Consider the following 12,542-nt stretch of genomic DNA (forward strand, 5'->3'; position numbering starts at 1 on the left):
GTTTCTGGAATATTTAATATATTTGCTAATCAGATATTGATAGTCATTTGCATGAGGTAAATTTTCATATTTAAGAGTGTCAACTCTGTGAGCTTTTAATCCTTAACTGATGTTTACCATTTGATAGTTCCACACATAATTTCCTCAAGATTTCATGATTATCCACAGTCCTGAAAAAAAAAAAAGAAAATGAGTCCAGTTCTTAAAATTCTTAAAATTATTTCAAGTGGGTGTTACTTGACATATGATCAAGTATCTCTTGCTAGCATCTTTCTGAATGGAATTTGAAAACATTTTGACTGCTTTTACAGCATATCTTCTTAACTGCATTACTTTTATGTGAACAGATACTGACTTTTAAAGATAGCTAAAAGAGCAGATGGCGGTACCCAGGGGAGCATTGAAAGCGATTGAACCATGGGGCTGCTCAAACCGAAAACGATCTGGGCCTATGTCAAAATAGACAAGTTCAATCATTCTGATTTTCCGACCACTTTTGCAGAGGGGAGAGATCAGTCAGTTGCATTATGGGAGGTCGGCTTGGCTTAAATGATCAAAGGCACCAAAAGGGAACATGTGCTCTGCTTAAGGATAGGTTTCTAAAACCTATAGAAACTTTATTTATAATAACTTTTTTAGAAAACGTAAATGTAAAGCAGCTTCTTAAAAAAAAAAAAAAGGAAAGAAAGAAAGGACACCCTATAAAATTCCATGGTTTTCTGTATTAGGACAAAATAAAAAATCATCTGGGCCTTGGCAGGTCTTAAAATTTGGAAAATAAAACCTGAATAAAAACACATGACATCACACCATGTCATTATTTACTTAGCAAAAAAATAAAGCAAATATGGAAAAGCCATGGGTGACAAACTAAGGACACCCTATGATTTAGTTGCCTGTAGATCCACTTTTAGCAGCAATAACGTAATTTAACATAACTTAATAAATAATCCTTTTCTGTATGACTTCATCAGTCTCCCACATTATTCTGTTTTAGATTTGCTGTTGTGCTTAGAATCATTGTCCTTTTGCATGACCCAGTTATGGATGGATGGCCTCACATTTGACTCTAGAATACTTTGGTATACAGAGGAGTTCATGTTTGTCTTAATGACTGTGGCTACAAAACAAGCCCAAAATCATCACCCCCTCCACCAGCATGCTTGACTTTTGGTATGGTGCTTTCACCAAACATGACGCTATGCATTACGGCCAAACATCTCCACTTGGTCTCATCTGTTCAAAGGACATGTTTAGTAGTTTAGTTTTATTGATTTATGTAGCAAATTTAATAATGACAGAGCCGACCAAAGTGCTGTACAAAAGATTAAATAAATACATAAAACCAATAACAATATAAAACAAATAACAAATTTATTACAAAAGTAAAATCACACAATTGTATACAGCAGTTACTCCAGATCAAGTCTTAAATAATGATTTAAAAAGGCAGATCTTACATACAATGGCAAATTATTCCACAGCTATAGGTTACTGGCAACAATAAAGTATTTAATGATCTTAAAGGCCCGTTAGTCTTATGGTACGAGAGGAGATCAGACAGGTAAGATGGTGCTTGATAGGAACTTCATATTAAGCCAATGCTAACTAATCAAACTGGAGTGATACTTTCTCTCTTTCTGGTCTCTGTTAAAAGTCTGGCCGCAGCATTTTGGACCATCTGGAGACAAGATAAACAAGACGGAGTGATCCTTAAATACACTGAATTACAATAGTCCAATCGTGTTGAAATAAATGCATGAATAACAGTTTCCAGATCCTTAAAAGAAAGAAAAGGTTTTATTTTAGCAATCATCCTAAGCTGAAAAAAATGCTGACTTAACAACTGAATTTATCTGTTTATCAAATTTGGGAGCTGTGTCAAAAATAATGTCCACATTCCAAACACAAGTGCCTAATTTTAGTTATAGGATGCACTGGAAGATAAAGCTGTATATAATCTGCATAAATATGGTATGAGGTCTGATGGTGTCTGTCTTCAATGTAAAGTAAACTTTTGTTGTTGTTGTTGTTGTTTGTTTGTTTGTTTGATATAGTTTTAAGATTTGAAGTACACTTTTAGTGCACTTTTAATCAGTGTTGGGGAGTAACTTACATGTAACATAATTACAAAATCACACATACAGATTTAATATATTTCTTCTTTTTTGTTTTTCCCAAATTGCATTGACTGCTCTAAAACATGAGACCCCAATGTTTCAGGAGTTTAGGACACAGAATAGGAAGCATGCTTATGTTACAATTGTTTTATTTCCTATTTGGGTCTATGCATATGGTTTATAGTTTTTTTCAAGGCATTGTAGATGCCAGTGTTTCCCACCATAGCTTTGCAAAGATTTGATTTCAAAAAGAGTGTCATAGCTATTAAACTATATCTTATGATTTTAAATCAGTATTTAACCTCAGAATGATCTCAAGGTAAAAAGAATTGCTAAAGTCTGATTTTGTGTGGGCCGGGCTAAATTATATTGTAATTAAAAAAAAGTAACTGAAATTTATTACATTTTAAATAGGGTAACTTGTAATCTGTAACCTACAGTATTACATTTCCAAAGTAACCTTCCCAACACTGCTTTTATTACACTTAAATTGTTATCTGTAGTTCTGTTATCTGTAGTTTCTTTTGTGTTTTTCCATCTTAGAAACATTGCTAAGATTAGATCTATGGTTTCAAAAAAAGAGATAGAGATGCTTGTTCATGCATTTATCACTACACGGTTAGACTATTGCAATATTCTGTACATTTGGATAGATTACAAGTTGGACAGAATGCGGCTGCTAGGCTTTTGACTAGGACCAGCAGGAGGTCGCACATTACTCCCATGCTTAAGGCCCTGCATTGGCTTCCCATTGATTTTAGAGTGCATTTAAAAATTTTGGTTGTTTCTTATAGAGCCCTGCATGGCCAGGCATCCTCTTATATCCAGGATCTATAACATGCAAACTCACCTGGCCGGACTTTGAGGTCTTCTGGCTTAGACCTTTTAACTATTCCCAAAACATCTTAAGACAAGATGTGACCGTGCTTTCTGTGTCATGGCTCCAAGGCTTTGGAACTATCTACCCTTATCATTGGGAACTATGGGTTCTGTAGAATCTTTTTAAAAACACCTAAAGACATATCTTTTTGGACAAGCTTTTAACTAACAATATGGTCTGGAAGCAATTTTTTGTGCGATTTGGTGGTATTTGTACAGCTGGTATTTAACTTGTGACTCCTCGTCTGTGAAAGGTGCTATATAAATACATTTTACTTGTTTTTCACAAGGGTAAGAAGCAATTCTACAGTTTTTGACCTTTGATTCCTCATTGACGTGTTTCTGCTATACACTGCCAATGTGTATTACTCAGACAGTCAGATTCACATTTTATCTGAGTGGTGAAGCAGATATAGTCAGCTCTGTCCTCTGCATTGACATTAACTGCTGTTAATTTGAGTCAGGCTTTAACACGGCTCCTTTGTTTTTATGTGATTTTCCTGTAACCACTTTCAGCCTCTGGCAGTTTAGCCCAAAATTATCATTAACGCCACACTGTCTGACAAGGCCAGTGTCCACGTGGACCATAAAGAGGACCATTCACCGCGCCTGGCACCACACAACTTTTACCGCTCATTCTAGGTATGTTGTTGTCACACGGGACCACTGATATTCACACATTAGAGGGATATGAATGAGGAGAAACAGGTAAAACTATGCTTATAGCAAAGCGACAGATGTAATACCAGACTTGGTTGGACGTTCTGTGTATCGCAGATTAAAATGCATGAATTTGAAAACAGCCCATTTGAAATCTTGCAAGTCCATAGGCTATGTAAATATGTAGTAATGGAGAGATGATGAGAGGGCAGGGTGTCTGGACTCCAAGCTCATTTTAACAATAGAATCTTATGGCAGTTGGCACCTAAGTTGTTTTTGCCTCTCTGTCCAGCTGTCTGATTTACTCTGATCGTTTCCTCTGGCAGATGTGAATCCAACATAAACTTTGATCTCATTTCCCATCTAAGAACAGATTCTCTTTTGCATCCATAAAGCGCTGTCTGTTTCTGCACTGAGACCTGTTCCTTCCATAAATGAATTGAGATTGGAGATTCTCATATTTCCTCCTTTTTTGTTTTTCTTTTTCGCTCACTGCTGAATGAAATATGTATTTTGAAATGGCTTATTTTGACAGTCACAACATAGAGTTGCAATGTTTTTCTTTTTTCTTTGTAATTAACAATTAAGGCTGGTTCTGCTAGTTAATTTGATTGCAGATTTGTTTTACCTGCGGCTGAATGTTGTGGCAGTGCAATTACCCTATATGAATGCAAGGTTTCACCTGTGCTTAAAATACTGAAATGATTCATTTTTTTTTTTTTTTTTTTCAAAGTGCAGAGGTATGCCATGCCTTTGATTTTCCAAAAAACAAAAATATAGTTGATGGATTTGTGCAACAGATAAAGGCAGAGAAGTACTTATAGGCCCCAAGAAAATGGCTAATTGCAGTATAGAATATCATAGTATTTATTATAACTTATTCCGATGAATCCATGTCATTGTAATCTTTAAAAAAATATATTATTTTCCCTTCCCCTCACTCCTAAATATAGGTCTGTTCTTTCAGGAGGTTGTGTGCATCTGTGCAAGGGATTGGCAATATTCCCTTCCCTCCAGCAACCTGTCACTAACATCAGATTGCAACAGTTAACAAACAACCATCCAACCATCCAGTTCCCAAAATCAAACCCCACCCCATATTTTCTTCTCATTTGAGAAGCCATTGCACTATAGAACTGGGGTTCTCTGGCCCACGAGGTCCACTTTCCTGCAGAGTTTAGCTCCGTCCCTAATCAAACACACATGAACAGGCTACTCAAGGTCTTCACTACAAAGCTACAGACAGTTGAGTTTGGAGCTAAACTCTGCAGGAAAGTGGACCTCAAGGACCAAAATTGAGAACCCTTGTGCTAAGATATACATCGCAATCAATTTGTTAAGTCTTGACTTAAGAAAATCCTGTCTCTGTGTCCCAGCTCAACTCATTTCAATTGCTTTCAGAAGCCAAGCACTGTTTATTCATATCACATTTAAAATAAGCTTTTAAAAATTCATGGTGTACGGGCTCTCGGTGTCCTGGACACCAATATTTTAACAGTTGATAAAAAATGAATTACTGTCTGGTCATCTGAGATTTCAGTATGGATTAGGATCATGATTGATAGGGCGACGCACCACCAAAGTGTGAAAGGGAGGGATTTTTTTCTGTCACATTCAACCACAACTGACACCATTCTAGACTGTTTGTTCTGCCTCTGGATATATATTACAATCAGCGTCAAGACACGTTCTGTTGAGTACTGCCCAACAGAGAAATGTTTTGCTCAGCAAGAAAAAATAAATAAGAGCAAATATTGTATACGATCCAAATGATGTGCAGAACTTTGATTTCTCCAACCATGTTTCAATATAGAATGCTATGATTTTGACCTAATAGGTTGTTGGTACATGTTGATAAAAAGATGAGTGAGCATTTTACTGTTTAATGGATGTTTTATTTTCCTGAAAAATAACCAAATAGTATGTGTTGTTTCAACACTGAAAACTGATTGATGGCTGATGCTGACTTTTAGTTGAATCAATGTCTCTTTCCTATCTGGGTACTCTGTACAGACAGCAATTTTATATTCTATTCCATGTTTTATATTTGAGGTTTGTCCAGCATTTTTACTATTTCCTGTTTGATGTTATCAGAAGGTTGACTTGTCAAAAAAGTCAGCTATTTGAATAGTATTAATATTCTGTTTCTCGTGCATGCCATAAATGTCAACTATTATTAAAATAAATAAAAAAATAAATAAATCAGCTTAACAATGCAAATTAATACAGACTTGATTTATCAAAAGTAAATAATGCAAATCCCAGAGTCATGAGTTTCTCCTCAGAGGGTCTTTGTGAGGGGTCAGATTCACTCTATAACAACGTGAAGACAGATTCTAATTACATTATTAAAGCAGCCATCCAAAGACGCATTCTTCCGGAGCATAATTGCACAAATGAATTCACACACTTTCACTTGGACAAAGTGCATTGCAATGCTGCATTAACTTATATAACTTTATTATATAAAATAATTTGCATTTTACATTAATTTAAACAATCAATCCTTCAATTCATTTTCATTCATATATATATATTTTTTCATCCTTACTGTATATCCATTTAAACAGAAAAGAAAAAGATTGTTTTATGTTCTATACACATTGCTGCACTGCACAAAATCTATGCAGCATATTTGAAAACGTATGTTAAACATGACATCACATCAGAGAAGACTGTCTCTGTGATAACTTCTATAAGATTCGACCTGTTGTTAATAGATCGACCCAGCACATATGAATGTGTGCATCATACATTTAAAGACGGATGTAAATGTCCCATGCTGCCGTCGAGCGACGCGCTAAACAATCCATCTTTATCAAACTAATGTTGCTCAGTTTATAACATTCCTCTTCCTTCTAATGAAGACCAATTACAATTGATATATTTTCACATAAGCAATTCTTATTATCCTTTTATCTTTTGACAACTCTTAACGGCTCGAGAAAAAAAAAAAGGCTACTTGATTGCAAAAATGTACAATTTATTCCATATGATTGGATAACTCGCAGCTGGGTGTATGCGTCAGCTCTGTTTCTCTGTTTCTTTACGCTGCCACATCACAAATACCCACAAGCCTTTGCTAATCCTCAAACCTTCCCTAGGGAGACGTTATTCTCTCAGACAGAAAAATGATCATAACTCTCTCGTGGAATCAAGTGCTGGTAAAGAGGTTGTTCTGTGAGGTGAGGAGACTCATGGAGTTCAAACGGCCTCTCCTGTGGCTTTACTTCAAAGGCTTGTTCTCCACAGTTGTCCTCAAGGGCCTACAGAAACCTTGCATTGATATGTGCAGCAAATGTTAGCAAAAAGTGAGTTGTTGTTCTTGGGATTGACTGAGGTTTAAAGACCATTATAAACAGATTCCAACAAAAGGAGTTGTAGAAATATTTAAAGACTTGATTTAGTCATTCACAAGGAACACTGTGTATTGTAAGTGCCCCGATGTGCAATAGAAAATGACTGTTTATGACACTATCATTCAGTCTCCCAAAATACATGATGCATTTTACTGTGCTTTTATAGCTGGAGAATAAAAGTAGACAGCGAATCAAAGTATGATTATTACACTAAATAGCAAATACTGCACGCCACAGAGGAAAGTGGTGTCAATGTATTACATTTTAGACATTCAAGGTGTTGAAATAGCTACTGCATCCATTTACTGCATCTTTCTTTAAAAAGTCAACAGCATCCTGGTATCCCTCCTGTTCCAGTGCATTGAGTCTGGGTAATGAGGGAGGAAACAGAGCCTGGTTCAGCCGTGTGATGTTGTCTTTGGAGAACTGAGGGCGGACAACAGATAAAATTTCAAAATATGTCAGGTTATGACATATCAGCAGTTTGGAAGCAGATATATATATTTTAAATGTTTCAATTGTTTAGATATGATAAATAAACAAGGGTGGTTTGTTATGCTAAAAACTTACCATAATGCTTATGTTGGCCAGTCTGAGATGCAGATTACTTATGCTTTATGAGCTAAATGGTGACACTGTGATTGTGATATATCCATTTCTGAGGAAAATTATTATTATTTTTATTATTTTTTATACATTGCCATTAAAAATTTTGGGGTTGGTAAGGGTTTTAAATAAATATCAAAAAATATTATTACAATCAAAAAATCATTAATTCTATAAAAAAAAATAAAAAAGGTAATATTGAGAAATATTATTACAATTTAAAAATCATTATTTCTATTTTAATATATTGTAAAATGATATTTATTTCTGCCAAAGCTGAATTTTCAGCAACCATTACTTCAGTCTTCAGTGTTGCATTATACTTCAGAAATCATTCTAATATGCTGATTAAGAAACATTTCTTATTACTATCAATGTTGAAACAGTGGTGCTGCTTCATATCTTTAACTCCTTAACTGTCATTCACATTTTTGAACAAAGATGCATGATCCAAACATAAATTTTATAATTCATGAATTAAAACATTTTGTAACATGATATTGATGTACCATTTTTTACGGTAATGCAATGTCTGATTTTAAAATGGTTTTCAAAGGATGAATTTTGAGATTTTAAGTTTTCAATTGATATATAATTTCTGATGATTTCTAAAGTGTGATAGAGAAAATGGCAATGAAGAAGACATTTGACAAAGGCAAAACTCCTGTTATTATGATGTAGATTTTTGAGGCGCACTCTTATCATAAATTAATCTATTACTTTTCATATATAATTTTTAACAAAAAACTGTGGTAAAATATCTATTTAGGAGTCTTAGACCTTTCCAACGATATATAGTTTGTCATGATTAGGATTTAATTGTAAAATAGTGAAGTAAACTTACAGTTAAGAGGTTAATAAATAGAAATTTCAAAGAACAGCATTTATTTGAAATCAGAATCTTTTGTAACACCATGAATGTTTTTACCATAACTTTATTAGTTTAATGGATTTTTGCTGAATAAATGTATTTATTTAAAAAAATAATAAAAAAAAAAAATCTTACTGATCCCAAACTTTTGATTATTTGCTTATTTTTCAAAACATCACAAATTTCACACAAAAAAGGGATCATACAATGCGATTTCAAGTTTTCCTTTCTCTTTGGAGTGTTACAAGCTGTTTGCAGAGACTTAAGTCTCAAACCCAAAGAGATCTGTTTTTATAGTTAAGACTAGTCCACGCCCTCCTAAAACGCCTCAGTTAAACACACCCCCACATGTCTACATCATTCTGTGCAAAGATTAGCATAACACCGCCCAAATGTTTATGCAAAGAAAGAAGGCTTAACTTTGATTCTTGCTGTAGTATTGTTGCTGCCACCGCCATGTCATAGAGATGCTGTGTGTTTCATCGTGAAAGCGAATCTACTTTGTTTGGTCTTCCTAAAAAGGGCACAACTAGAAATCAGTGGTTAAGTTGTATTTACAGCACTATTCCAGAACAGTTCAAACCAAATATTCAGATGTGTGCAGCACATTTTATGGAGGACTGTTTCCTGATCCTGGGAGAGAAAACTACAATGCCGGCTGTTCTGACTCACAACCTGTAAGTACGTTCTCATATTTAAAGAATTTGTCACTGATGATTCAAAAGCACGGTTTTAGCAGTGTAGAGTAGTGCTTGTTGTTTGTTTTTTCTCCAATCACAAATGCAGACATGGTTTTATGTTTACACGGCTCGATAAGTGACACAACGTGTAAAAAGACAGTATAAGTCATTATAATCAGTAATTATGTCCCCATTTGATGCAACAAATGCCTTGTTTGTAATGGGTGTCGCGCCGGGACACGACATCACAATATGGTAAGGGGCGTAACATTTCCGTCACTTGCTTGGGGAATTCGGCCAATCACAACGCACTGGATAGCTGGCCAATCAGAGCACACCTCTCTTTTCAGAACAATAAACTTTGTAAAAATCGACGTGTTTCAGAAAGGCGGGGCATAGAGGAGAAACAATAATGTACAGTATGTTTAGAAAATAATGTTTTTTTTTAACCTTAAACCACATAAACACATTTCATTACACCAAATACACAAAATAATGTTCTTTTTTAGCAACGTCATTTGACCCCTTTAATCAAATTATTTGCACATGCTTATTAGAAAATTAATAACATACTATATATGAATATTTGCTATGAAAAGCCCACAAAATAAAGATAATTTAAGACATTTTATGTCATTTGAGTAAATATTAGATATTTCATACAGCACTGGATAGATATTGCAAACAGTAGCTTAAGTAGTCAATATATAGTTTTACTGGCCTTCAAACATCAGCAAACTGTTTTACAATGAAGTTGCCAGTCTGTCTGAGATCAACTTAAAATCCAGTCAATAAGCACACTATAATTTTGTAGATATAAGCAAAAAGGAAGGATAAGGGTGTACAGTAGAGACAGAAAAAGACGTGTACTTGTGTATGTGATAATAGAAAGGCTGCCTATGTACATATATATTTTTTTTCTCTCTATAGAGCCCCACAATGATCCTGTTAACGCTGATACAATCTGTAAGTCTGTCCACTTGAAAATAAACCATACTTTATGTTAGTATTTTTATTTTATATGTTCTTAACAATTTACTGTCTTGGAATTATAAGGGTCTGTCTGCATGCTGAGCAGTTTTGAGATATTGAGGTTCAAATATATTTTGCTTTCCATATACTTTTGTAGAGCCCTTATGGTTTTCTAAAAAAGGCCCCAAATGTACACAGCTAACAAAAGAAACATCACATAATGTAAATAAGTAGTCACAGAATAATTATATGTGAATAACTAAATTTTGACAAAAATGTTCGATAGAACCTTATAATTCCAAGGTGACGAATTGTTGCAGGTGAATGGGTTTTAAAGGGCATACTCTCTGCTAATATACAAATCGTCATGCATCCATCAGATAGTTAAATGTGTTTAACTCATTTTAAAGCGTTGTTTAATTTTTACTAAATGAACAGAGAACATTACAAAACATACATTTTTAACCTCTGTGAGCAGAATCTGAATTCTGTCGAGTCTAATAGTCTTCATCATGTTAAAAGAATAGTACAACTTGATATTTTCCCACAACTACACGCTTGAACTTCATCAAATTGCTTTGGCTGAAAATACCACAGCATTTGGCTGCTAATGTAGTTTTATCAGGCCTCTGTCAGTGGAGAGGACAAGCAGAACCAAAGAGCTGGTCTGCTCATTCATCTAAATAAATCCAAACAGTCCAAAACTAAACAGCAGCTCTCAGCAGAGCCACATAAAGTACTGGAGCCAAGTGAGTCTGTTGCAAGACACCATTACCTGCCCTTGGAACTCCACTGGCTTCACTCCAGCATAGACAGACACAAAGCAGCTGGCCAAGAGCACCTTTAAAAACAATACAGTCATAATACATCAGGAGAATGGACAGACAGAGGACTAGTAGGTTATAAGGGTACATGATTTATAAGTGTCTGCGACAAAGGAAAAAAAAAAAAAAAAAAACCTGGAAGCTTTGCCTTAAAGACGAACATATTTTTCTTACACCTATTTTCTGTACACAAGTGTGTTTACTGCCAAAAAGGTTTTATATAACCTACTGTCCAAAAATATGAGGTCAGTAAGTTATTTTATTTTTTATTATTATTATTATCATTTTTTAATGTCTCTTATGTTCACTGATTAAAAAAAAAATGAAATCAAATTAATGTCAATATAAATAGTATATTTTATATAATAATAACATTTAAAATATACTTTATTCCTGTTATGTTAAAGCTGAATTTTCAGCACCATTACTCCAGTCTTCAGTGTCACATTCTTCAGAACAAATACAAAAACACTATATTTGTGGATATTTTTCTCTCTTAGAATTCTTTGATTAATACAAAGCTAATATTTGAACATTTTTCAAAATGGATGCAAATAAAGGGTCAAAGCATCTAATATTTAAAATTTTATTGAACTGACCTCTTGGACCACATAATTTCGATTTGACATACAAAAGCTTTTTCAAATATGAATTAGCAGCAAAACTCTTTCGTTTATGTGTTTTTCTCTAATGGATAATAAAAGCAATAAAAGGCTATGCTTTAACATATCACCCAGACATTAAAAAAATTATTAAAAATAAATAAAAGAAAATGGCAATATAAGAGGTATATTCGAGTAATTGTATGTATGAATTCCATTTTAATGTATTTATTTATTTATTTTTTAATAAAAAGATCATTTACACATAAACAAAAAGAAAAAGATGGCCAAAAAGACACTTTGTATCATTATGGTAGATGGACTACTAAAGCACCAGTGCAATTTGTTCTTTATTTCACATGGGAATGAATTAATGAACTCGGCAGCAATTTTCCACAGCAGTAACTCGGTCCAGTGACGGCACTTATGATGTGTCTAATTGAATAGGCAAGTTCCCTTTGGGTTGTGGGCATTACTCTGCTAGTTGAGAGATAAATCATTGTCCATTGACCTCAGGCTTGAATACCTTAATGAGATCTTCCCTTGAGGAGAAGCTGGACACCGTGTTGTTCTTGTGCATCTTTGAGTGTGTTATTGAAACATGGAGGCATTCATTGGTTAACTGGTTGGCACTGGGCAGGAGAATCTCTCCGATACCATCCCTAGAGGAAAACCAAAGGACAGATGCTCATTTGTTGTGTTTGCATAATTAACAACCTCAGTGAAAACCATTTTTCCCTCAACATCATATCGTAATTACACAATCTGTTGGCCGAACCACTGAGGTAATGCAGGAAAAATAAGAAAAAGGAAAATCCACTCAACTTTCCATTCCAAGGATATTTCATCAAAATGGATGAAGTCTGCTATCCTCTCCAAGCGATGTGTCAAGATTATCAGAAGCCCTCAGAGGTTTGTGCACATCACAGATATTATTTCCTTCAGAAAGAGAAAAAAAAAAAGTCTACC

At 34.5% G+C, this 12,542-nt stretch overlaps 1 pseudogene; it reads right to left on the reverse strand.

Annotated features, from left to right (window-relative positions):
- Positions 1-7,282: 7,282 nt before the first annotated feature.
- Positions 7,283-12,542, reverse strand: part of LOC122136041 — a 59,938-nt pseudogene continuing 54,678 nt past the window's right edge.

The sequence above is a fragment of the Cyprinus carpio genome, chromosome B1, assembly GCF_018340385.1.
Source record: "Cyprinus carpio isolate SPL01 chromosome B1, ASM1834038v1, whole genome shotgun sequence".
NCBI classification, from domain to species: domain Eukaryota; kingdom Metazoa; phylum Chordata; class Actinopteri; order Cypriniformes; family Cyprinidae; genus Cyprinus; species Cyprinus carpio.